Source organism: Trachypithecus francoisi, unplaced genomic scaffold (assembly GCF_009764315.1).
Source record: "Trachypithecus francoisi isolate TF-2019V2 unplaced genomic scaffold, Tfra_2.0 Lachesis_group0, whole genome shotgun sequence".
Taxonomy (NCBI): domain Eukaryota; kingdom Metazoa; phylum Chordata; class Mammalia; order Primates; family Cercopithecidae; genus Trachypithecus; species Trachypithecus francoisi.
Window position 1 is genome coordinate 155262110 of NW_022681453.1, and position 24327 is coordinate 155286436.

Here is a 24327-nt window from a genome sequence, read left to right on the forward strand (position 1 = left end):
TTCGAAACCAGCCTGACCAAGGTGGAGAAAACCCGTCTCTACTAAAAATACAAAATTAGCCGGGCGTAGTGGCGCATGCCTGTAATCCCAGCTACTCAGGAAGGCTGAGGCAGGAGAATCGCTTGAACCAGGGAGGCGGAGGTTGCGGTGAGCCAAGATCGTGCCATTGCACTCCAGCCTGGGCAACAGCAGCAAAACTCTAATTCAAAATAAATAAATAAAAACAAAAAACAAAAACTAGGATCATTTCTCAAATAAACTATTGGTTTCTCACTTAATTGATTTGTCACGTTTGCTTTTTATTATGTTGTACTTCTAGATTTTATCCCTGACTACTCAACTATTTGTCCAGGGTAACATAGGAGCATTACGTTAGAATATAGTAGCGTTGGAGTGAGTTAAAATGTTGGTTTTCAGTATGTAAAATTTAAGTGTCCGGCCAGAAAGAGGACTGTGATATTTCGTGGTTGAGGTCATAGTTAACAGGAGACAAGGTAGGCAAAAAGGGGTAAAGTTTAAGGCTCTGCAGACAAATGTTAGGTGTTGTTATTGCAAAATTGAACAAAGAACAAGAATCTTGGGCTTGAAAGGCTGGACTTTTCCCTTGAAACAACCATTCACAGTATAGGGACTGAAGGGTCAGCTGTGAGGCAGCCGAGCTAGCTAGCGCCCTATCCCCACAAAGGGAGTAATACTAAGACCACGATGGGTAGCGGGAAAAAAGTAAGTGCTGCGTCCAAGAATTCAGGAGTCAGTCCATGTCGCAGAACAGGGAGGACTGGAAAGAAAAGGCCAGCAAGAAACCTAGGAACAGAGGAGTCTCTCGGGAGGAGGTTATGGAGGCCGCAGCGGGCGATGGGTCTCTCCTGAAGGCGGCTTGCCGGGGATTCCCTATTCCGCAGTCCTCTGGGAGACGCAGAGAGTTAGGAAGGGCCGTGCAGCAGCGTCGCAGCCGGGCTGGCAGCGGGAGAGGAATAGGCAGTGAGGCCTCACCCCACGCCCTGCCAGCCCAGCTGCCGCCGCCGCCACGGCGGGGCCCGGGATTGGCCCGAGGGCGGCGCAGGGCGGGGCGGGGGCTGCTGGGATGACGGCCTGAGAGGCTCGCGCGCGCGCACACGGGCGCGGGTAAGGCGGCGGCGCGCGCGTGCTCCGTCGGCCTGTGCGGCTGCTGCGGCGGAGCGGGCCATGGCAGTGGGAGGCGGGCGAGTGTAGTGCTGCGCGGGGCAGGCGGGAGGTGGATCGAGAGAGGCAAGGATGGGGGCGCCGGAGCGGAGCGGTTGCGGCGGCCTGGGCTGTTGACCGCGCACTTGGAATAGTAGCAGGCGGCGGCGGCGGCGGCGGGGGCGGCGGAGCGCCAGGCAGGTGAGTGCGGCGGCGAGGGACCCGGATGCGGCGCGGCTGAGGGCGGCTGGGTCGCTGCGCCTGCTGCGGTGCCCCCGGGCGGGCTGGCGGTGCGCTGTAGCTTGCTGCTACCTGCAGTGCTGGCGACTCTTGTGGTCGCACCGCGCTTCCTGCCAGCTTGGAGGATAACCGCCTGCCGGCCGGTGGGGGCGCCTGGCTTGGTTGCGGCCCGCCCGGGGCTCTCCAAGGTGAGTGGCGCCCCCCGGCCCACGGGCGGCAGAGACACTGCCGGGCGTCCCGGGCCACTGGCGCTTTGGGTCCCGTTCCTGAGGGGCGTCTCTGTGGAGAGACGGCGTCCCGTGTATATGCGGACACCTCCGGAACTTCCCGACCCTCAGGTGCCTTTTTGCGCAGAAGTGTATTTCAGAGGCGTGGACCCAGGATTATTAGGTTAGGAACGTGTTTTCGAATGCCAACGCCGAAGCTGACCAGTCCTGGGGCCTTGGACCAAAATATCCTGATGTGTTAAATGGAAATAATAATACATACACCATAGGGTTGTTTTGAGATTAGGCATAACTGAACAAGTGCTAAGTAAATGATATCCCTGCTGCAGCATCTCTTGTTAGCTATTGCTAATTCCTGGCTGCTGGCGTGCGTTTGGGGGCACATTTATTTCCGATCTGCTCTGGTGTTGCAATAACCGATACTGGAGTTGCTTAATATTGGAGCCTGTTACCTCGCAGTGGCCAAAATAGAATCCTATAGTCTCTTTACTAGAATCCTGCAGTCTCTTTTGCCGCAGGGGCTGAATTGGAAGCCTGTCTCAGATACTGAGTGGGAATTACTGCTGAAATGAAACCAAGCGAATTCGGGATTCGCTTAGGATGAAAGATGGTGGGACATAAACTTAAAGTGCTTTGCTGTTTCATCTCAAGTGACGCTTGAACTCTGCCACTTGTTACAGAGTATAAACACACGAAGAGTATGGAAAGAGACTCTTTTTTCTGCATTGCTACATCCAAAGGGAGTGACAAGTGCTTTTGTAAACATCATTGTGGGCAGTGTGACTGTCTGGTGAAGTCATGATAATTAAATAGGATGAGTACTTATTTTGAAGCACTGAATGGAAGTTTGGAGATAAGATTCGTAATAAAATTATCTCCAGCGAGTCAGAGGTCTCAGCAGATCATTAATCATTTGGGGATTTTCATGCTACATTGTAAGATTTTATGGTAAAAGCAGAACTGTTTAAGTCATAATAATTTAGCACAGGAAAGGGTGGTCAGATAAGGATCTTAGCCGAGATGGCACCACTGGACTCCAGCCTGGGCAACAGAGCGATACCCTGTCTCAAAAAGAAAAGAAAAAAATCTTTTTGAGACCGAATCTTTCTATTTTTTTTTTAAATTGTTGTTTTTTGAGACAGGGTGCCGCTCTGTCGCCCAGGCTGGAGTGCAGTGTCGCCATCTTGTCTCACTGCAACCTCAGCCTCCCGGGTTCAAGCGATCCTCCTGCCTCAGCCTCCCTAGTAGCTAAGGCTACAGGCGCGTGCCACCACGCCCAGCCAATCTTTCAATTTTTTTTTTTTTTTTGAGACGAAGTTTCCCTTTCGTTGTCCAAGCTGGAGTGCAATGACGCGATCTGTGGCTCACTCAACCTCTACCTCCCAGGTTCAAGCGATTCCCCTGCCTTAGCCTCCCGAGTAGCTGGGATTACAGGCATGTGCCCCACACCTCGCTAATTTTGAATTTTTTTTTTTAATTAGAGATGGGTTTCTCCATGTTGGTGGGGGTGGTCTCGAACTCCCAACCTCAGGTGATCCTTCCGCCTCGACCTCCCAAAGTGCTGGGATTACAGGTGGAAGCCACTGCGCACCGCCCAGTCTTTGTATTTTTGGTAGAGAGGAGGTTTTGCCATGTTGGCCAGGCTGGTCTTGATCTCCTGGGCTCAAATGATCCACTGGGCCCAAATAATCTGCCAGCCTCGGCTTCCCAAAATGCTGGGATTACAGGCATGAACCACAGCCACTGGCCAAAAGTAAAAATCTTAAAGGTTTAAACAAATTGTATCCACTAAAGCCAAAATGACTTAAGAAACAAAAATCTAGTTTACATCCCTGATTCACACCCTGAGTCCACCACCTTCGGAGTGTTTTTTAGAAGTGTTGAAAATCAAGTTGGGTTTTGATTTGTCATTTTGCACCTCTTGTCTATCTTTCTTGGTGTTCTTAGAGACTCATCCTTAACGGCTTTTGCTTCAACTTGCTTTGTGAATGTTAGCCAACTATATGGAAAAAAGTTAAAAACGAACGCTGTAGTCTAAATTATGTTCTTTCTTGAGGTTTTCCCGGTTGTCTAGCTTAGACTGTTGAACTCAACAGTATAACTACTGCCAGCTACTGTGAAAAGGCTGGGAGTCAGAAGTCACCTCTTGGTTTTAGGCCTCAACCTGGGTAAAAACAGCTGGGGCTGTGGGGGTGTCTGTTTTGTTTGTTTGTTTTGAGACGGAGTCTCGCTCTGTCACCAGGCTTGAGTGCAATGGCATGATCTCCGCTCACTGTGACCTCTCGGGTTCCAGCGATTCTCCTGCCTCAGCCTCCAAATTAGCTGGGACTACAGGTGCACACCACTACACCCAGCTACTTTTTGTATTTTTAGTAGAGGTGGGGGTTTCACCATGTTGGCCAGGATGGTCTCAATCTTTTGACCTCGTGATTTTCCCGTCTTGGCCTCCCAAAGTGCTGGGTTTACAGGTGTGAGCCGTCGTGCCCAGCACCAATAAGTAAATTATTTATTTATTTATTTTATATAGTTTATTTATTTATTTATTTATTTGAGATGGAGTCTCGCTCTGCCCAGGCTGGAGTGCAGTGGCGGGATCTTGGCTTACTGCAAGCTCCGCCTCCTGGGTTCATGCCATTCTCCTGCCTAAGCTTCCTGAGTAGCTGGAACTACAGGCGCCCGCCACCGCGCCCGGCTAATTTTTTGTATTTTTAGTAGAGACGGGGTTTCACCCTGGCGATCTCCTGACCTCGTGATCACCCACCTCGACTTCCCAAAGTGCTGGTGCTGGGATTACAGGTGTGAGCCACCGCACCGTGCCAGCTATTCATTTATTTTTTTTTTGAGGCGGAGTTTTGCTCTTGTTGCCCAGGCTAGAGTGCAATGCGCGAACTCGGCTCACTGCAACCGAGAGGAGATTCTGAGAGGAATTCTCCTGCCTCAGTCTCCCAAGTCGCTGGGATTACAGGCGGCCGCCACCATGCCCAGCTAATTTTTTGTATTTTTGATAGAGCAGGGTTTCTCCATGTTGGTGGCCAGGCTGGTCTTGAACTCCTGACCTCACGTGATCCTGCCGCCTCAGCCTCTCAAAGTGCTGGGATTACAGGCGTGAACCACCGCGCCCGGCACTGTTTTTTATCTTGTTTTGTTTTGTTTATTTAGAGACGGAGTCTCACTCTGTCGCCCAGGCTGGAGTGCAGTGGAGCGATCTCTGCTCACTGCAAGCTCCGCCTTCTGGGTTCACGCCATTCTCCTGCCTCAGCCTCCCCAGTACCTGGGACCACAGGCGCCGGCCACCACGCCCGGCTAATTTTTTGTATTTTTTCAGTAGAGACGGGGTTTCACCATCTTAGTCAGGGTGGTCTTGATCTCCTGATCTCATGATCCACTCGCCTTGACCTCCCAAAGTGCTGGGATTGCAGGCGTGAGCCACCGCGCCCCGCCCCCATTTGAGACGACGTCATGCTCTCGTTAAGGCTGGAGTGCAGTGGCGCCATCTTGGCTCGCTGTAACCTCCGCTTCCCGGGTTCAAGCAATTCTGCCTCAGCCTCCTGAGTAGCTGGGATTACAGGCGTGCGGCACCACGCCTAATTTTTTGTATTTTTAGTGGAGACGGCGTTTCACCTTATTGGCCAGACTGGTCTCGAACTTCCGACCTCGGGTGATCCGCCCACCTCGTCCTCCCAAAGTGCTGAGGTTACAGGCGTGAGCTACCGCACCTGGCCCCCGGTTTTTAATTTACAGAATTTGGATGACTGTGTGGTGGGCAGGGGGTGGTTGTGGTGGTGTACTAGAAAATCACATTATATAAAGGAACCTTCTAGGATACTCGAGTTTTATGGCTTTCCTCCTGTTCACTCTCGTGACTTTTCCTTCTCTTGTTGAGTTCAAAACATTCTAATGCCCGAGGGCTTCCGGCATGTCCCTATTCCTTTCTCTACCTGTATTCTTCCTGAATGATCTCTTGTTATCCTGTCCTGTGGTTTATTTATTTTTAGTAGAAAAACCAAAAGTAAGTAAATTGTTGTCAACTGCTGTTGCCTCTCAGATTTTTATCTCTAGTCCTGAACTTCAGTCTTCTGCCTGCCTACATGACATCTTCATTTCGTCTGTTTTTAGGCATCTTTCAATGTAACAGGTTGACATGGAGCTCTTGATTCCTGTTCCTGTTCATTCCCTAGCAGTTTTCTTTCTTTCTTTCCTTTCTGTCTCTCCTTCCTCTCCCCTCCCCGAGTGTTGCTCTTGTTGCCCAGGCTGGAGTGCAGTGGCGCGATCTCGGCTCACTGCAACCCCCGCCTTCCGGTTTCAAGCGATTCTCCTGCCTCAGCCTTCCGAGTAGCTGGGATTACAGGCACCCACCACCATGTCCCTCTAATTTTTGTATTTTTAGTAGAGACGGGGTTTCATTATGTTGGCCAGGCTGGTGTCGAACTCCTGGGCCCAAGTGATCCGCCCACCTTGGCCTTCCAAAGTGCTGGGATTACAGGTGTGAGCTACCGTGCCCAGCTTTTTTTTTTTTTTTTCCTGAGACGGAGTCTAGCTCTGTCGCCCAATCTGGAGTGCGGTGGCGCCATCCTGGCTCGCTGCAATCCCCGCCTCCCAGGTTCAAGGGATTCTCCTGCCTCAACTTCCTGAGTAGCTGGGATTACAGGCGCACACCACCACTCCCGGCTAAGTTTTGTATTTTTAGTAGAGACAGGTTTCACTATATTGGTCAGGCTGGTCTCAAGCTCCTGACCTTGTAATCTGCCCGCCTTGGCCTCCCAAAGTACTGGTGATTATAGGCGTGAGCCACGGAGCCTGGCCAGCGCTTTTCCTTTCCCCTGGCCCCCGCAAGCCAGAGGGAGTCTTGCTCTGTCACCCAGGCTGGAGTGCAGTGGTGCGATCTCGGCTCACTGCAACCTCCGCCTCACTGCAACCTCCGCCTCCTGGGTTCAAGCGATTCTCCTGTCTTTGCCTCCCAAGTAGCTGGGATTATAGGCGCAAGCCACCACGCCCGGCTAACCCTAGTAGTTTTCATGTCATAATAGCACCCCTCTGCCCCACTTCCCATCCGGTTTGAGTGTAAAATATAGTGGTTATGTTCAGTTTATCCCTTTATCTCATCCTCCCTCACTGTACACACAGCCAGTCCTTGAGCACACTCTGAATTTTACTTCCAAAATATATCCTACATATGTTTATTTATTTTCATTTTATTTTTATTCCCACTACCCCAATTCTTCCTGGGTAGTGCCTTCGTAACTGGTCTCCTTGCCTCTGTTCTTACTCTATTTTTCACACAGCAGTCAGAGTGATTTTTACTTATTCTTCTGTTCCAGTGGATTCTCATTACACTAAAGCAAATCCAAACTTTATCTGCATGTCAGTGAATTATTGTTTATTTTTATTTTATTTTATTTTATTTTATTTTTATTTTTATTTTTATTTTTTTTTTTGAGGCGGAGTCTCGCTCTGTCGCCCGGACTGGAGTGCAGTGGCCGGATCTCAGCTCACTGCAAGCTCCTCCTCCCGGGTTTACGCCATTCTCCTGCCTCAGCCTCCCGAGTAGCTGGGACTACAGGCGCCCGCCGCCTCGCCCGGCTAGTTTTTTTTTTGTATTTTTAGTAGAGACGGGGTTTCACCGTGTTCGCCAGGATGGTCTCGATCTCCTGACCTCGTGATCCGCCCGTCTCAGCCTCCCAAAGTGCTGGGATTACAGGCTTGAGCCACCGCGCCCGGCCTATTTTATTTTTAAAATAGAGATGGGATCTTGCTATGTTTCTCGGGGGTCTTGACCTCCTAGGCTGAAGCAATCCACCCATCTCAGCCTTTATTTTTATTAAATTTTTCTTTTATCTGTCATAATCTGAGTGCTAAAAAAAAAAAAAATATATATATATATATATATATATATATAAAATTTTGGCTGGACACGGTGGCTCACGCTTGTAATCCCAGAACTTTGGGAGGCCGAGGTGGGCGAATCACCTGAGGTCAGGAGTTCGAGACCAGCCTTGCCAACATGGCAAAACCCCATCTCTACTAAAAATACAAAAAAAAAAAAAATTAGCTAGGCATGGTGGCATGCGCCTCTAATCCCAGCTACTCTGGAGGCTGAAGCAGGAGAATCGCTTGAACACGAGAGGCAGAGGTTGCAGTGAGCCAAGGTGCACCATTGCACTCCAGCCTGGGCAACAAGAGTGAAACTCCATCCGAGAAAAAAAAAAAATTTATTTAGAGGCGGCGTCTCCTTATGTTTCCCAAGCTGGAGTTCAGTGGCCATTCACAAGTGGTGTCATAGGGCACTACAGACTTGAACTCCTGGTCTCAAGTGATCCTCCTTCCTCAGCCTCCCCAGTAGCTTTAGGCACGTTTCGCCTCTCCCAGCTTGCTTATTTTCTTTTTCATTTATTTATGGTCTTTTTCCTCCAATATAATATAAGCTCCATGATGACAGGGACCTTGTCTTCCCTGGAGTATTTTCAGGAACCAGAACAATGCCTGGAAAATTTAGTTAATGTTGAGTGAATAAATGAAGGAATGAAATTAGTTATAAAATCTTTTGATTGAATGTACAATGTATATCCTGAACACATTCCCCCTTTTTTTGGTTCCAGATTTGGGCAAATTAGAGAGTAACCAGAGACCCTAGAGTTACTATTCTATCAGGTACCTTTTTTTTTTGAGACTGAGTCTCCCTCTGTTGCCCAGGCTGGAGTGCAGTGGTGCGATCTCAGCTCACTGAAAGCTCCGCCTCCTAGGTTCACGCCATTCTCCTGCCTCAGCCTCCTGAGTAGCTGGGATTACAGGCGCCCGCCACCACGCCCAGCTAATTTTTTTGTAGTTTTTTAGTAGAGATGGTGTTTTACGATATTAGCCAGGATGGTGTCTATCTCCTGACCTCGTAATCCACCCGCTGTGGCCTCCCAAAGTGCTGGGATTACAGGCATAAGCCACTGCACCTGTCCAGGAATTTTTAGTTTAATTAGACAACTTAGTTTTTGAATCTGAGACCCTCTCGTTGCACGCGTGTGTGAGAGAGTGTATATGTTGTAAGAATATATGTGTATGTATGCTCTGAACTATTTGGTTTAGAGTTACCATATGTCTTTTTTTTTTTCTCAATAACTTTGCTTTGATGGGTCTCAAAATTCTGTGACCAATTTTTGGTCTGGTTGTTTCCATTAAAAACTACTGATTTTAAAAGCTAGTAATTTAAAACTGCCACATTCCAAAAAAAAAAACAAAAAACAAAAAACAAAAACCCTAAATGGTCTATAACATATTCTCCTTTTCTTCTGAAGGGTTTACAGTGCATTGTTATCATTAACCAGTCATTTACTATTAAACCTAAATGGCTGATTGAAACAAACAGTTCTGAGACTGTTCTTCCACCACTGATTAAGACTAGGGTGGCAGGTATTAGGGATAATATTCATTTAGCCTTCTGAGCTTTCTGGGCAGACTTGGTGTCCTTGCCAGCTCCAGCAGCCTTCTTGTCCACTGCTTTGATGACACCCACAGCAACTCTCCATTTCATATCATGAGCAGCAAAATGACCCAGAGGAGGACAGTCCTAGAATCTCTCAACATACATTGGCTTGCCAGGAACCATATCAACTATGGAATCATCACCAGACTTTGAGAATTTAGGGCCATCTTCCAGCTTCTTATCAGAATGGTGATCAATCTTTTTCCATCAGGTCAGCAAACTTGCAAGCAATGTGAGCTATGTGACAATCCAGTACAGTGGCATAGCCAGCACTGATTTGGCCTGGATGGTTCAGGATAATCACTTGAGCAGTGAAGCCAGCTGCTTCCATTGGTGGGTCATTTTTGCTGTCACCAGCAACATTGCCATGATGAACATCTTTGACAGACAGATTCTTAACATTAAAGTCCACATTGTCTGCAGGAAGAGCTTCATCCAAAGCTTCATGGTGCATTTCAACAGACTGCTTCAGTTGTAACATTGACTGGAGCAAAGGTGACCACCATTCCAGGTTTGAGAACACCAGTCTCCACTTGGCCTGTAGGCACAGTACCAATACCACCAGTTTTGTAGACATCCTGGAGAGACAGATGCAAGGGTCTGTCAGTTGGATGAGTTGGTGGTAGGATGCAGTCCAGAGCTTCGAGCAGCATTGTTCCCCTGGCATTGCCATCTTTATAGGCGACTTTCTATCCCATGAACCAAGGCATATTATCACTTGGCTTCAGCATGTTGTCACTGTTCCTACCAGAAGTTCGCATAAATGCTACTGTGTCAGGGTTGTAGCCAATTTTCTTAATGTAAGTGCTGACTTCCTTAATGATTTCCTTATATCTCTGTTGGCTGTAGGGTGGCTCAGTGGAATCCATTTTGTTAACACCAACAATTAGTTGCTTCACACTCAGTGTATAAGCCAGAAGGGTATGCTGAAAGGTCTGCTCATTTCTGGAGATACTAGCTTTAAATTCTCCAACACCAGCTGCAACAATCAGAACAGCAGTCAGCCTGAGATGTCCCTATTATCATGTTATTGATAAAGTCTCTGTCTTCTGGGGCATCAGTGATAGTCATGTAATACTTGTTGTTCTCATATTTTCATAGGGAGATATCAGTGGTGATACCATGTTCATGCTCAGCTTTCAGTTTATCTAAGACCCACCCAGGCATACTTGAAGGAGTCCTTTCCCATCTCTGTAGCTGCCTTCTCAAATCTTTTTTTTTGACAGAGTCTCACTTTGTCACCCAGATTGGTGTGCAGTGGTGCAATCATGGCCCACTGCAGCCTTGACCTCCCCAGGTTCAAGTGATCCTTCCAGCCTCCTGAGTAGCTGGGAGTACAGGCATGCACCACTATGCCCAGCTAATGTTTTTTTTTTTTTGGGTATTTTGTAGAGGCAGGGTTTCGCCATGTTGCCCAGGCTGTTTTCAAACTCCTGAGCTCAAGTGATCCGCCTGCCTTGGCCTCCCAAAGAGCTGGGATTACAGGTGTGAGTCATGGCACCCAGCCTAGGATCTTTCTTTTTGTGACCCCCCTTCTCCCTGAGATGTATAACTTCTTCATTTCTTTTCTTTCTTTCTTTTTTTGAGGTGGAGTTTCGCTCTTGTTGCCTGGGCTGGAGTGCAATGGTGTGATCTCAGCTCACTGCAACCTCCGCCTCCCGGGTTCAAGCGATTCTTCTGGTCTCAAACTCCCAACCTCAGGTGGGTCTGCCTGCCTCGGCCTCCAAATTGTTGGGATTACAGGCGTGAGCCACAAAGCTTGGCCATAACTCCTTATTTTCTTTTAACAGCTCTTCAGATATATTAGCAGATCCCATAAGGTTGAACCTTTAACTGGGAGTAGCTAGCTTACTGCTAGAATCAAGAATGTTAATCTCAACAGTCATCTCCTATATTATAGTATTGGTAGAGGTAGGTCTGCACTCAGAATTCTCCCTAATGCAGACCCGAGAAGGACAGCATCCGTGGTCCTGTAGTCTGTCTTCTGGTGCTTCAGGCATTAGGGAGACCACCAGCACATGCTGATTTGCCCTCAAGGGAAATGCGATCCTGATTATCCATGCCTGTAGGGGGAGGATTATATGGATTAAACTAAATCCATGGGTAATCCAAAGGCTTTATTTTAAACTATAGTTTAACCACATTCCTGACCACAGTTTTTTCTTGTATTTCTAATAACTAATTTATAATATTTACTGATTTCATAATTATCTCCTTCTCCTGCTACTTAGAAGTAATGGCAGTTGTGAAGTTGAGGAAGGATAGAAGGAGTTAGATAAATCAACCAGCAGATGATTTGGTATTAACTGGGTGGTTTAGCTACAATGCTTTCTAGACCTTGAAGACCTGAATTCCATGAATTCCTTACCTGCTGAGTCATTGGTAACTGTCAACAAGAGGTCAAACTCCATTTTGATACATTTGTACTTTACTTGCTTAAATGATTGAGCTTTTGTGATTTAAGTAATCAGTATTTCAGATTATCAGAATTATAAATATAATCCAATTTGAAGTTTTCCTTTACTGTTTGTTTAATAAGTTAGCCTATTGATAGTTTTTTTATTTTTTAATTTTTTTAAATTATTTTTTGAGACAGAGCCTGCTCTGTTGCCAGGCTGGAGTGCAGTGGCACCATCTCGGCTCTCCAATCTCTGACTCCCTGGTTTAAGTGATTCTCCTGCCTCAGCCTCCATTACAGGCATGCGCCACCACGCTCAGCTAATTTTTGTATTTTTAGTAGAGATGGGGTTTCACTATGTTGCCCAGGATGGTCTCCATCTCCTGACCTCGTGATCTGCCTGCCTCCGCCTCCCAAAGTACTGGGATTTCAGGTGTGAGCCACCTTGCCCGGCTGTTGCTTTTTTTTTCTGTAGCCAGTCTACTATTACATCTGACAAGTTACGTGTTCGTAGTTACACAATAACTATCTTAAGTGGTCATATTTCATTAAATAGTTAAAATACGGTCATTTAAAATTGTTTATTCTTGATTTAGTATAGGCCTTGTATTTATTTTTATTTTTTGTTTTAGGGACAGAGTCTTGCTGTGTTGCCCAGCTGGCCTGTAACTCCTGGGCTCAAGCGATCCTCCCACCTCAGCCTCCAGAATAGCTGGGACCACAGGCAGGCATTGTATTTAGATACTATTAAAGTCAGTGTTTTCTTGTAGCTTCATAAACCATTACAAATTGCTGCCATTGTGTTATCTGAAAAAAAATGTAGTTTGTTAACTAAAAGGTTTTTCTGCAGTGATATATATATATATATTTTAGATGGAGTCTCACTCTGTATCTCAGGCTGGAGTGCAGTGGTTCGATCTCGGCTCACTGCGACCTCCACCTCCTGGGTTCAAGCCGATTCTCCTGCCTCAGCCTCCCAAGTAGCTGGGATTACAGGCGCATGCCACACACCCGGCTGATTTTTGGATTTGTAGCAGAGATGAGGTTTCACCATGTTGGCCAGGCTGGTCTCGAACTCCTGACCTCAGGTGGTCCACCCACCTCAGCCTCCCAAAGTGTTGAGCCACCGTACGTGGCTGCAGTTATATATTTTCTTTTTCTTTTATTTTTGAGTTGGAGTCTTACTGTGTTGCCCAAGCTGGAGTACAGTGACACGAACTTGGCTCACTGCAACCTCTGCCTCCCAGATTCCAGCTATTCTCTTGCCTCAGCCTCCCGAGAAGCTGGAGCTACAGGTGTGCACCACCACACCCAGCTAATTTTTGTAATTTTTAGTAGAGATGAGGTTTCACCATATTGGCCAGACTGGTCTCGAACTCCTGACCTCATGATCTGCCCTTCCTGACCTTGTGATCTGCTTGCCTTGGCCTCCCAAAGTTCTGGGATTATAGGCAGGAGCCACCGTACCCGGCCTAGTTATATATTTTCAAAAGTTAAGTTCCGTATTTATGAGCTAAATAGTTATCATTCCCCTTAAATTTTGAGCGAGAGTTCCTGGGGATAACCAACTGGAATTCTTTTTTTTTTTCTGGAGACAGGGTCTTGCTCTGTCACCCAGGCTGGAGTGCAGTGGCACCATCTTGGCTCTCTGTAGTGTGGACCTCCTGAGCTCAAGTGAGCCTCCCCAGTATCTGGGATTATAAGTGTGTGCTACCACATCTGGCTACTTTTTGTATTTTTCGTGGAGAAAGATTTTGCTATGTTGCTCAGGCTAGTCTCAAACTTCTGAGCTTGAGTGATCTGCCGGCCTTAGCCTCCCAAAGTGCTGGGATTACAGGCGTGAACCAAAGCACCTGCCCAAGTTGTCTTAACTCTTGATGTGCACCTTCACCCACCATTCCATTATTAATATTTTTCCTTTTTAAATTTTTATTTTATTTTTATTTTTTGAGATGGAATCTCACTCTGTTGCCCAAGCTGGAGTGCAGTGACACGATCTCGGCTCACTGCAACCTCTGCCTCCCAGGTTCAAGCGGTTCTCCTGCATCAGCCTCCCAAGTAGCTGGGATTACAGGTGCCTGCCACCACTCCCGACTAATTTTTGTGTTTTTAGCAGACGTGGGGTTTCACCATGTTAGCCTGGCTGGTCTTGACTTCCTGACCTCAGATGATCCACCCACCTTGGCCTCCCAAAGTGCTGGGATTACAGACATGAGCCACCACCCGTAGGCTATTAATATTTTTTCTAACTGAGGAGCTTCTGGATTTCGGGTCTTCATTTTGTATTTTTTTTTGAGACGGAGTCTCGCTCTGTCGCCCAGGCTGGAATGCAGTGGCCGGATCTCAGCTCACTGCAAGCTCTGCCTCCCGGGTTTATGCCATTCTCCTGCCTCAGCCTCCCGAGTAGCTGGGACTACAGGCGCCCGCCACCTTGCCCGGCTAGTTTTTTGTATTTTTTAGTAGAGACAGGGTTTCACCATGTTAGCCAGGATGGTCTCGATCTCCTGACCTCGTGATCCGCCCATCTCGGCCTCCCAAAGTGCTGGGATTACAGGTGTGAGCCACCCTGCTTGGCCCTGACCATTAATTCTTTTTTTTTTTTTTTGAGATGGAGTCTCAATCTGTCACCAGGCTGGAGTGCGGTGGCACAATCTCAGCTCACTGCAACCTCTGACTCCTGGGTTCAAGGGATCTCCTGCCTCAGCCTCCGTAGTAGCTGGGATTACAGGCATATACCACCATGCCCAGCTAACTTTTGTATTTTTAGTAGAGACGGGGTGTCACCATATTGATCAGGATGGTCTTGATCTCCTGACCTCGTGATCCGCCTGCCTTGGCCTCCCAAAGTGCTGGGATTACAGGTGTGAGCCACTGTGCCTGGCCCCCATTAATTTTTTCTGTAGGCATTATCCTATTGGTATACTCACATGTGTAGAAAATGATGTATGGTGAAGGCTATTTGTTGCATATTGTTTATAATAAATAAACAATGAAGAAAGTGTTTATGTACTGATGTGAAATCATTTTACCACATAAATCAGTTAGGTTAAAAAACCACAAAGGTGCCAGGCGCAGTGGCTCATGCCTTTAATCTCAGCACTTTGGGAGGCCGAGGTGGGTGGATCACCTGAGGCCAGGAGTTTGAGACCAGCCTGACCAACATGGAGAAACCCTGTCTCTACGAAAAATACAAAATTAGACCAGCGTGGTGGCGCGTGCCTGTAATCCCAGCTACTTGGGAGGCTGAGGCAGGAGAATGGCTCAAACCCGGGAGGCAGAGGTTGCGGTGAGCTGAGATTGTGCCATTGCACTCCAGCCTGGGCAACAAGGGGGGAACTCTGTCTCAAAAAAAAAAAAACCACAAAGGTGTGGTTACAACATGTGGGGAATGCTATCATTGTTATTACATTTATTCCTATTAATGAGTAACGTAATAATACTGTTAACAGGAAATTCTGATGTGGTCTGGAGGTTTAGGGAAGATTTCCTAGTGGAGGTGATGTTTGAATTGAAATGTGAAGGGTGAATTATGTAGGTCAGTGTTTCTCATCTGGGGTTGGGACTGATGTTTAGGGACTGTTTCAGAAATGAGAGCAGGGGACGATTTTAGCTTGTACAGTTATTGGGGGATGTATTAGTATTTAGTGTGCAAAGGCCAGTCATGTTAGCCTTAGTAACATAAAGTGTGCAACAGTCTTGCAAAGCAAAGATTTGTTTTGTGTCCTGTAAGATCATAAATTTTCACTTCACATAGGTGAACACCTATTTGTTTTAGTCCGTAACAGTGGATCTCAACTCTAGCTGCACATCAAAATCACTTGAGAAGGTTTTATTGATTGATTGAGACAGAGTCTTGCTCTGTTGCTCAGGCTGGAGTGCAGTGGCGCAATCTCAGCTCACTGCAGCTTCTGCCTCGGGTTCAAGCGATTCTCCTGCCTCGGCCACCCAAGTAGCTCAAGACTATAGACACTTGTGACCATGCCTAGCTAATTTTTGTATTTTTAGTGAAAATGAGGTTTCGCCATGTTGTCCAGGTTGGTCTCAAACTCCTGGCCTCAAGTGATCTGCCCACCTTGGCCTCCCAAAGTATTGGGATTACAGGTGTGAGCCACACCATTCCTGGCCTACTTGGGAAGTTTTTAAAAGATGATGAGGCTGTAACTCATACGAATTACATAAAAATCTTTGAGATGATACCTCAGCATCAGTATTGTTTAAAAATTTCCTTCTTATTCTAATGTATAGCCCAGGTTGAAACCATTGGCCTAAATCCTAACTTCATTTTACACATAAACAAAATATAAAAATGGCATAGTTTTAATATTCAGTTTTCCCAGAATTCACCTTCTTTGGAAATCTTCTAGAAGAGATTATGCTTTGGTTTGTTCAGAACTTTACCAAGAGTTATCTTTCTAAAATTTATGTCACCAGTGGCATATGTTGGTAGTGATTTATTTTTTTTTGGGGGGGACGGAGTCTCACTCTGTCACCCAGGCTGGAGGTCAATGGCGCAATCTTGGCTCACCGCAACCTTTGCCTCCTGGGTTCAAGCGATTCTTCTGCCTCAGCCTCCCGAGTAGCTGGTATTACAGGCATGTGCCACCACGCCTGGCTAATTTTTGTATTTTTAGTAGAGACGGGGTTTCACCATGTTAGCCAGGATGGTCTCGATCTCCAGACCTTGTGATCCACCCACCTTGGCCTCTCAAAGTACTGGGATTACAGGCGTGAGCCACTGCAGCCGACCCGGTAGTGATGTTTAATCACCAAGGCAATATGTGCACATCAGTCTGCCTTTGCAGCTGTGATATTCAGTAATTTTAAGTTTAGGTTCAAGGTTTGACTACTTTTTTATGACTTATAATGTAGTTGTACCAGAGCATTTACCATTAGCATATATATAATTTTGTGCTAAGTTATATTCCTTTTATTTCTCCTTTATATTACAGTTAAGACTCTATATAACATATACATATGTGTAACTAATTTTGTTTAGTTTGTATTATGTATACATTTTGTTTCAAATGGTAAAGGGATGTTATGAAATATTATTTTAAAAAAGGAAGCATTGGGTCTAACATGGCTGAAGGTGAAGGACTGCTGGGATGTGGGGGTGCAGCACGTGGCAAGGCTCTTTAGCAGGAGGGAGCCTGGCATTTTGGAGGAACTAAAAGGAGGCCATTCTAGCCTGAGAGGAGAGAGTGAGGCGGAGAGGTGTATAGGATAAAGGTGTAAGATGAGCCAAAAAGGGAGGTAGAGTTGTTTGACTAGAACAAAAGCTGAGGCATTATGAACTGTAGAGTTGCTTGAACAAGTGGAATTTATAGCTGAAATGGACATTAAAGAGCATATAGTTAAACCATCTTGTTTTACAAATAAGAAAAAGGAAGTTAAGGGAACTTTCCCAAGGTCACACAGTGAATAAATGAGCTGGAGCCATAACTTGATGACACAGTTCTTTGTTTCTGCCTGACTGCCAGGCAGAGGAGTTAGATTTTAGACATTTAGGAGCATATTGGGTTTTGAGCAAGAGAATTCCAGGATGGAGATGGCTGCATGGCTGTATGCAGGCTGGAGGCAATGAATAATAGGGAGTCATGAAGTCAGGACCTCCATGATTTTATTCTCTGGTCAGACTGAATCACTAAATAAGAGTTTCCGTCTTGACTATTATTTTAAATAGAGATAGAGTCTTACTCTGTTACCCAGGCTGGACTTGAACTCCTAGGCTCAAGCTATCGATAGCTCCCACCTCAGCCTCCTGAGTGGCTGGGACTACGGGCATGTACCACCACGCCCAGCCCCATCTTAAACTCAGTTATTTAATAGCTTTTGTTTTCCTTTTTAGAGATGGGATCTCATCCTGTTACCCAGGCTGGAGTGCAGTGGCAAAGTCATAGCTCACTGCAGCCTCAAACTCCAGGGTTCAAGTGAACCTCCCACTTCAGCCTCTGGTGACTCAGGAGACACAAGCCACTGTGCCTAGCTAATAGTTTTTTGTGTTAGTGTACCTGTCTCCCTTTCTAGATCGTATACCTTTTACTTCCTGTACATTCTTGCCCAGTGCTTTATTTATATAAAGTAATGAGTTTTACTTGTGAGTTCCCCTAGCATCAAGGTTTGAATTGGGCCACCAGCCTACTAGCATCTACGTTTTATGTTGCTGCATTGCCTCTTTACCTGGTTATGTTTTTGGCTCAGTAGTTTTAGGGGCCTGCAAGGATTAATTAATACTCTTCTCTACCAGCATACTTTAATAACTCTACTTTTTTTTTCGAGGTGATGTTTCGCTCTTGTTTCCCAGGCTGGAGTGCAATGGCGTGATCTCAGCTCACCGCAACCTCTGCCTCAGCCTCCTGAGTAGCTGGGATTACAGGCATGTGCCACCAGGCCCGGCTAATTTTTTTTTGTATTTTTAGTAGAGACGGGGCTTCTCCTTGTTGGTCAGGCTGGTCTTGAACTCCTGACCTCCAGTGATCCACCTGCCTCGGCCTCCCAAAGTGCAGGGATTACAGGCATGAGCCACGGCTCCCAGCCAATTACTATGCTTTTAAGTTGTGCTGAAAATAGGGAAATAAATAGGACCTCTAAGGTTTAGATCTTTTTCAGAATGATTTTTTGTGTACTTAATTCTCTGTAATATTAGTCATGGATTGGTCCTATTATGGTACATCATCTGCTCACCCAAATGAAGTGAATAAACTCTCAGAATTCTTTTTTTTTTTTGAGACGGAGTCTCGCTCTGTCGCCCAGGCTGGAGTGCAGTGGCCAGATCTCAGCTCACTGCAAGCTCCGCCTCCTGGGTTTACGCCATTCTCCTGCCTCAGCCTCCCGAGTAGCTGGGACTACAGGCACCCGCCATCTCGCCCAGCTAGTTTTTTGTATGTTTTAGTAGAGATGGGGTTTCACCGTGTTAGCCAGGATGGTCTCGGTCTCCTGACCTCGTGATCCACCCGTCTCGGCCTCCCAAAGTGCTGGGATTACAGGCTTGAGCCACCGCACCCGGCAACTCTCAGAATTCTTGATACCATTTGGTGACTTCACAGTGAGGGTAGACTCATTGTTACTAGCAATTAACTGACAATCTCCAGTGAAATTGTCACCTTGTGGTTTTTGTTTTTATTTTTTAAGTATTTATTTATTATTATTATCATTATTATTTGAGACAAAGTCTCGCTCTTGTCCCCAGGCTAGAGTGCAGTGGTGGGATCTTGACTCACCGCAACCTCTGGCCTCCTGGGTTCAAGCGATTCTCCTGCCTTAGCCTCCTGAGTAGCTGGGATTACAGGCGCCTGCCACTATGCCCCGTTAATTTTTGTATTTTTAGTAGAGATGGGGTTTCACCATGTTGGCCAGGCTCCTGACCTCGGGTGATCCGCCTGCCTCGTTCTCCCAAAGTGCTGGGATTATAGGCGTGAGCCACCAGGCCCGGCTGGTTTTTATTTTATTTTACTTTATTTACTTTTTAGAGACAGGGTCTCACTCTGTTGCCCAGGCTCGCTACAGCTTCAACCTCCTGTGCTCAAACAGTCCTCCCACCTCAGCCTCCCATATAGCTGGTACCACAGGCATGCGCCACTATGCCTGGCTAATATTTGTATTTTTTTGTAGAGATAGGGGTTTCGCCACATTGCCCAGGCTGGTCTCGAGCTACTGAGCTCAAGTGATCCATCTGCCTTGGTCTCCAAAAGTGCTGGGATTACAGGCATGAGCCATTGCACCCCACCCACCTTGTGATTTTTAACTACCTTATTCAAATATGTAAAAAGATTACCACTGAGTGTGTGTGTGTGAGTGAAAAATACCTAAAAAGAGGAGCAGTTGCTGCCATGTATTGAGGATTTCTTTGTGCAGGCACCAGGCTAAGGGCATAATTATTTATTTGAATGCAGTTTATCTCTCGGTATCTGTGAAGGATTGGTTCCAGGATTCCCTGTGGACGTCAAAATCCATGGGTGCTCAAGTCTCTTAGATAAAATGGTGTAGTAGTTGCATGTAACCTGCACACATCCTCCTGTATACTGTGTACTACTACTGTATGTTTTAGAGATAACCTGTGCATTTATGAATAATTTATCAGTATATACATGTAAATCCCCACTCTCACAAATGGCAGCATAGCATGCTCATTATTCTATGTCTTCTCTTATCACTTAATATATTTGATACCATGTATCTATAGGTGTAGAACTGCTTTATTCTTTTTTCAGGACTGCTTTGTATTGTGTCAATGTAACTTTTTTTTCTGTATTTATATATGAATGGATGTTTAAATTGTTTTGAATCTTTTTTTAAATTATTTTTCTTCTTTTTTTTTATTTTTCTTTTGTAACACCAGGCATTAAGAGTTTGTAATCTTTTGTTACAGTTTTGACTAGTTTTTTTTTTTTTTGAGACAGGATCTGGCTCTGTCACCAGGCTGGAGTGTAGTGGCACAATCGTGGCTCACTGCAACCTCTGCCTCCTGAGCTCAAGGCATCCTCCCACCTCAGCCTCCAGAGTAGCTGGGACTGCAGGAATACACTACCACACCAGACTAATTTTTGTGTTTTTTGTAGAGATGGGATTTTGCCATATTGCCCAGGCTGATCTAGAATTCCTGAGCTCAAGCGATCTGCCCACCTCGGCCTCCCAAAGTGCTGGGATTACAGATGTGAGCCATGCCTGTGTGGTTTTGACTAGTTTAATATGGCCAAATTTGAGATCAACCTTTGGAACATATGTGTGGAGACAGAGACAAAGGATAACCGTTGAGTGGAGGAAGGAAGGTGGAGAGTTGGGGAAATCTAGAGAGAGCTAGAAAAAGTAAAGAGAAGAGATATTTAAGGAGAGAGGAATAAAGAATAGGAGTGAAATAGCCCTGGTCTTCCAAAGGCTGATATTGAAATCCAAGACTCAATTTTTTTTTTTTTTTGAGATGGTCTCACTCTGTCACCTAGGCTGGAGTGCAGTGGTGTGACCTCAGCTCACTGCAACCTCCCCCTTCCGGCTTCAAGTGATTCTCCTGCCTCAACCTCCCAAGTAGCTGGGATTATAGGCACCCACCACCACACCTGGCTAATTTTTATATTTTTAGTAGAGACGTGGTTTCACCATTTTGGTCAGGGTGGTCTTGAACTCCTAATTTCAAGTAATCCTCCTGCCTTGGCCTCCCAAAGTGCTGGGATTACATACATGAGCCACAGCATCCACCCGACTCAATCTTTCTATTACTGTCTTGGAACCAGACTGTTTGAGTTTATAGTTATTAGTCATGTGATCTTGGGCAAGTTGTCTTTTCTTTCTGTCCCTCCATGTCCTCTTAAAAATGGGATAGATGGGATTGTACCTCATCATCTCATCATGTGTTGATTCATGTAGAGCTGTTAATATAGGATCCACATTGAGAAAGCTTTCTGCTCCTTTCCCTATCCCCAACTTGGCTCTTAATTCAGCCTTTTTCAGCCCAGGTGTATTCCTCCTCCAAACCATTTAGGTTGTGGTAAGGGCCCCACTTGTGTATCTTATACCTTTGTTAGCTTTTACCCCATTTCTTTGGAATGCTCGTATCTAATTGTTTACCCCACCTGAGGGTGAGGAATCATCTCTTGTAATGTCTCGTATAATTTAATTTCTGCCACCACCACCACTAAAATACTTAACATAATGCCTGGTATAGAGTAGGCCCTTAATCGCCTGGGCATGGTGGCTCATGCCTGTAATCCCAGCACTTTGGGAGGCTGAGGCGGGAGGCTCATGAGGTCAGGAGATCAAGACTGTCCTGGCTAACAAACGACTGTCCTGGCTAACATGGTGAAACCCTCCTAAAAATACAAAAAATTAGCTGGGCGTGGTGGCAGCGCCTGTAGTCCCAGCTACTCAGGAGGCTGAGGCAGGAGAGTGGTGTGAACATGGGAGGCGGAGCTTGCAGTGAGCCAAGATTGTGCCACTGCACTCCAGCCTGGGCAACAGAGCGAGACACCGTCTCAAAAAAAAAAAAAAAAAGTACAGTAGGCCCTTAATCATGTGCGAATTAAACTGAAGAAAGACTTTGGTCTTAGAAACATTTAGCTTGAACAAGCTAACTTAGCATTGACTCTGAGGTTGTTTAAATCTTTGGGAACTGTATTACTTAAGTGTGTCTAAACTGTCTGGGTGAACCATAGTCTGTGAGTACGAAATGCTGGGTTAGAGCTGAGGGATTCTCTTGACAGAAAAGCTGATGTGGTCCTAAATAGCATTGGTAGAATTGTAGCCCCTCCTAAAAAGGAATGATGTTCAGTTCTAGACAACACTGAAAAAATGTTTTTTTCTTATTTTGGGATAATTGTAGATTCACATACAGTTGTAAAAAATAATACAGAGGAATCCATTATCCTTTACCCATAATACTCCAGTGGTAACATCTTGCATAACTATGGAAAGATATCACAGCCACAAAATTGACTTGGATATAGTTCATATATCTTACTCTAATTTCACCAGTTTTATATTCACTTATTTCATTGTGTATTTAGGTCATTCAGTTTTATTATATGTATAGATTTGAGTGACCACCACCACAATAAGTCACAATAGTTCCATTACAAGAGTCTCTCATTCTGGCTGGGCATGGTGGCTCACACCTGTAATCCCAGCACTTTGGGAGGCTGAGGTAAGTGATTCACCTGATGTGAGGAGTTCAAGACCAGCCTGGCCAACATGGTGAAACTCCGTCTCTTCTAAAAATACAAAAAATTAGCCAGACGTGGTGGCACATGAGTACAGTCCCAGCTACTTGGAAGGCTGAGGCAGGAGTGCCACTGCACTCCAGCCTGGGTGACAGCAAGACTCTGTCTCAAAAAAAAATCTCTCATTCCACCTTTTTTATATCCCCAGTCACCTCCCTTCCACCCTTTCTAACCTCTGGCAACCACTAATCTGTTCTCCATCTTTATGATTTTGTCATTTCAAGAATGTTATATAAATGAAATCATCTGGGAGCTTGGCTTTTTTCTTTTAGAGATACGATCTTGCCCTGTTGCCCAGGCTTTAGTGCAGTGGTATGATCATAACTTACTGCAGCGTCAAACTCTTGGGCTCAAGCAATCTTCTGACCTCAGCTTCCCAAGTAGCTGGGACTTACAGGCATGTGCCACTACACCCAGCTAATTTTTTAAAGTTTTTGTAAAGACAAGGTTTTGCCACAGTGCCCAGGCTGGTCTTAAACTCCTGAGCTCCAGTGATCTTCCTGCCTTGGACTCCCAAAGTGCTGGGATTACAGGCGTGAGCCACCATGCTTAGCCGGTTTTTTTTTCCAGTCAGCATAATTCCCTGAAGATCCATCTAAATTGTTATGTTTATCTGTAGAAATTTTCTTGCATATCAATAGTATAGTTACATTTAGAAAATTTAACATTGGCCGGGCATGGTGGCTCACGCCTGTAATCCCAGCACTTTGGGAGGCCGAGGCAGGCGGATCACAAGGTCAGGAGATTGAGACTATCCTGGCTGACACGGTGAAACCCTGTCTCTACTAAAAATACAAAAATTAACCAGGCGTGGTGGCGGGCGCCTGTAGTCCCAGCTACTTGGGAGGCTGAGGCAGGAGAATGGCATGAACCCAGGAGGTGGAGATCGTGCCACTGCACACCAGCCTGGGTGACAGAGTGAGACTCTGTCTCAAAAAAAAAAAAAAAACAAGGAAAACTCAAGCCAGCCTGGGAAGGACCTTACCTTGTACTTCTAACCACCAAGACTGTCATTCGTACAGCAAAAGAAGGATGAACACGTCATACCTGAGTCAAGAAAACATCATCACCTTCAGAATCATGGACTGTTATTCCTGGGTCAAACCCTACCAAATTAAAAAAGCTAAAAAAAAAAAAAAAAAGAAAATTTAACATCGGTACAGTATTGTTACCTAATATATAGTTTATTTTCCAATTTTACCAATTATGTATTTTTTTCAACAATATTTTTTAGTTGTCCTTAGTGGTGCCATTACAGTTTCTTAGACTTTTTGTTTTGGCAGAGTCTCGCTCTGTCACCCAGGCTGGAGTGTAGTGGCACAATCTCAGCTCACTGCAACCTCTGGTCACTGCAACCTCCACCTCCCAGGTTCAAGCAGTTCTACCTCAGCCTCCTGAGTAATTGGGATTACAGGCATGCACCACCATGCCAAGCTAATTTTTGTATTTTTAGTAGGGACAGAATTTTGGTACGTTGACTAGGCTGGTCTCAAATGCCTGACCTTGTGATCTGTCCATCTTGGCCTACCAGAGTACTGGGATTATAGGCGTGAGCCACTGCGCCTGGCCGACATTTCTTGTTTTTGGTGACCATGACAGTTCCGAGGAATACTGGTCAGTTATTTTGCATAATGTCTTTCAATTGAATTTTTCTGATTTTTTTTTTTTAAATGATTATACTGGAATTACGGATTTTTGAGAGGGAGACCACAGAGGTAAAGTGCCATTTTTCTGACATATCAAAAGTATATACTAAAAAATGAATTATCATTGTTGATGTTGTCCTTGATCGACTGACTGAGGTAGTTTGTTAGGTTTCCCTGCTATAAAGTTACTCTTTCCCTCTCCTTTTCATATTACACTTTTTGGAAGGAAGGCACTATGTGAAGCTCACACTTAAAAGAGTGGGGCGTTATAGTTCATTTCCTTGATGGGTGGTGTATCTACACAAATTATTTGCAATTTTGTGTGGGAGATTTATTCTCCCCTCCCATTTATTTGTTTAATCATTTACTTATATCAGTGTAGACTAGTATATATTTTGTACTTTGGTTTATAATCCAATAGTTCATTACTTTGTTGCTCAGAATATTTTAGCTTTGGCCATTGGGAGCTCTTTCA

General features: G+C 45.6%; 1 protein-coding gene and 1 pseudogene across 3 annotated transcripts in view; one reads left to right on the forward strand and one right to left on the reverse strand.

Moving 5' to 3' along the window:
• Positions 1–1103: 1103 nt before the first annotated feature.
• PIK3CB (phosphatidylinositol-4,5-bisphosphate 3-kinase catalytic subunit beta) overlaps positions 1104–24327 on the forward strand; it is a 186307-nt gene continuing 163083 nt past the window's right edge. Inside the window, exon 1 of one of the 3 annotated variants that reach the window (XM_033212501.1) lies at positions 1104–1362. The gene's annotated coding sequence lies outside the window, so the exon portion shown is untranslated. Of the gene's footprint in view, positions 1363–12229; positions 12250–24327 lie in introns of those variants that run through there. The other 2 variants (XM_033212503.1, XM_033212502.1) reach the window with 2 other exon arrangements.
• LOC117084124 lies at positions 8970–10204 on the reverse strand (annotated as a pseudogene).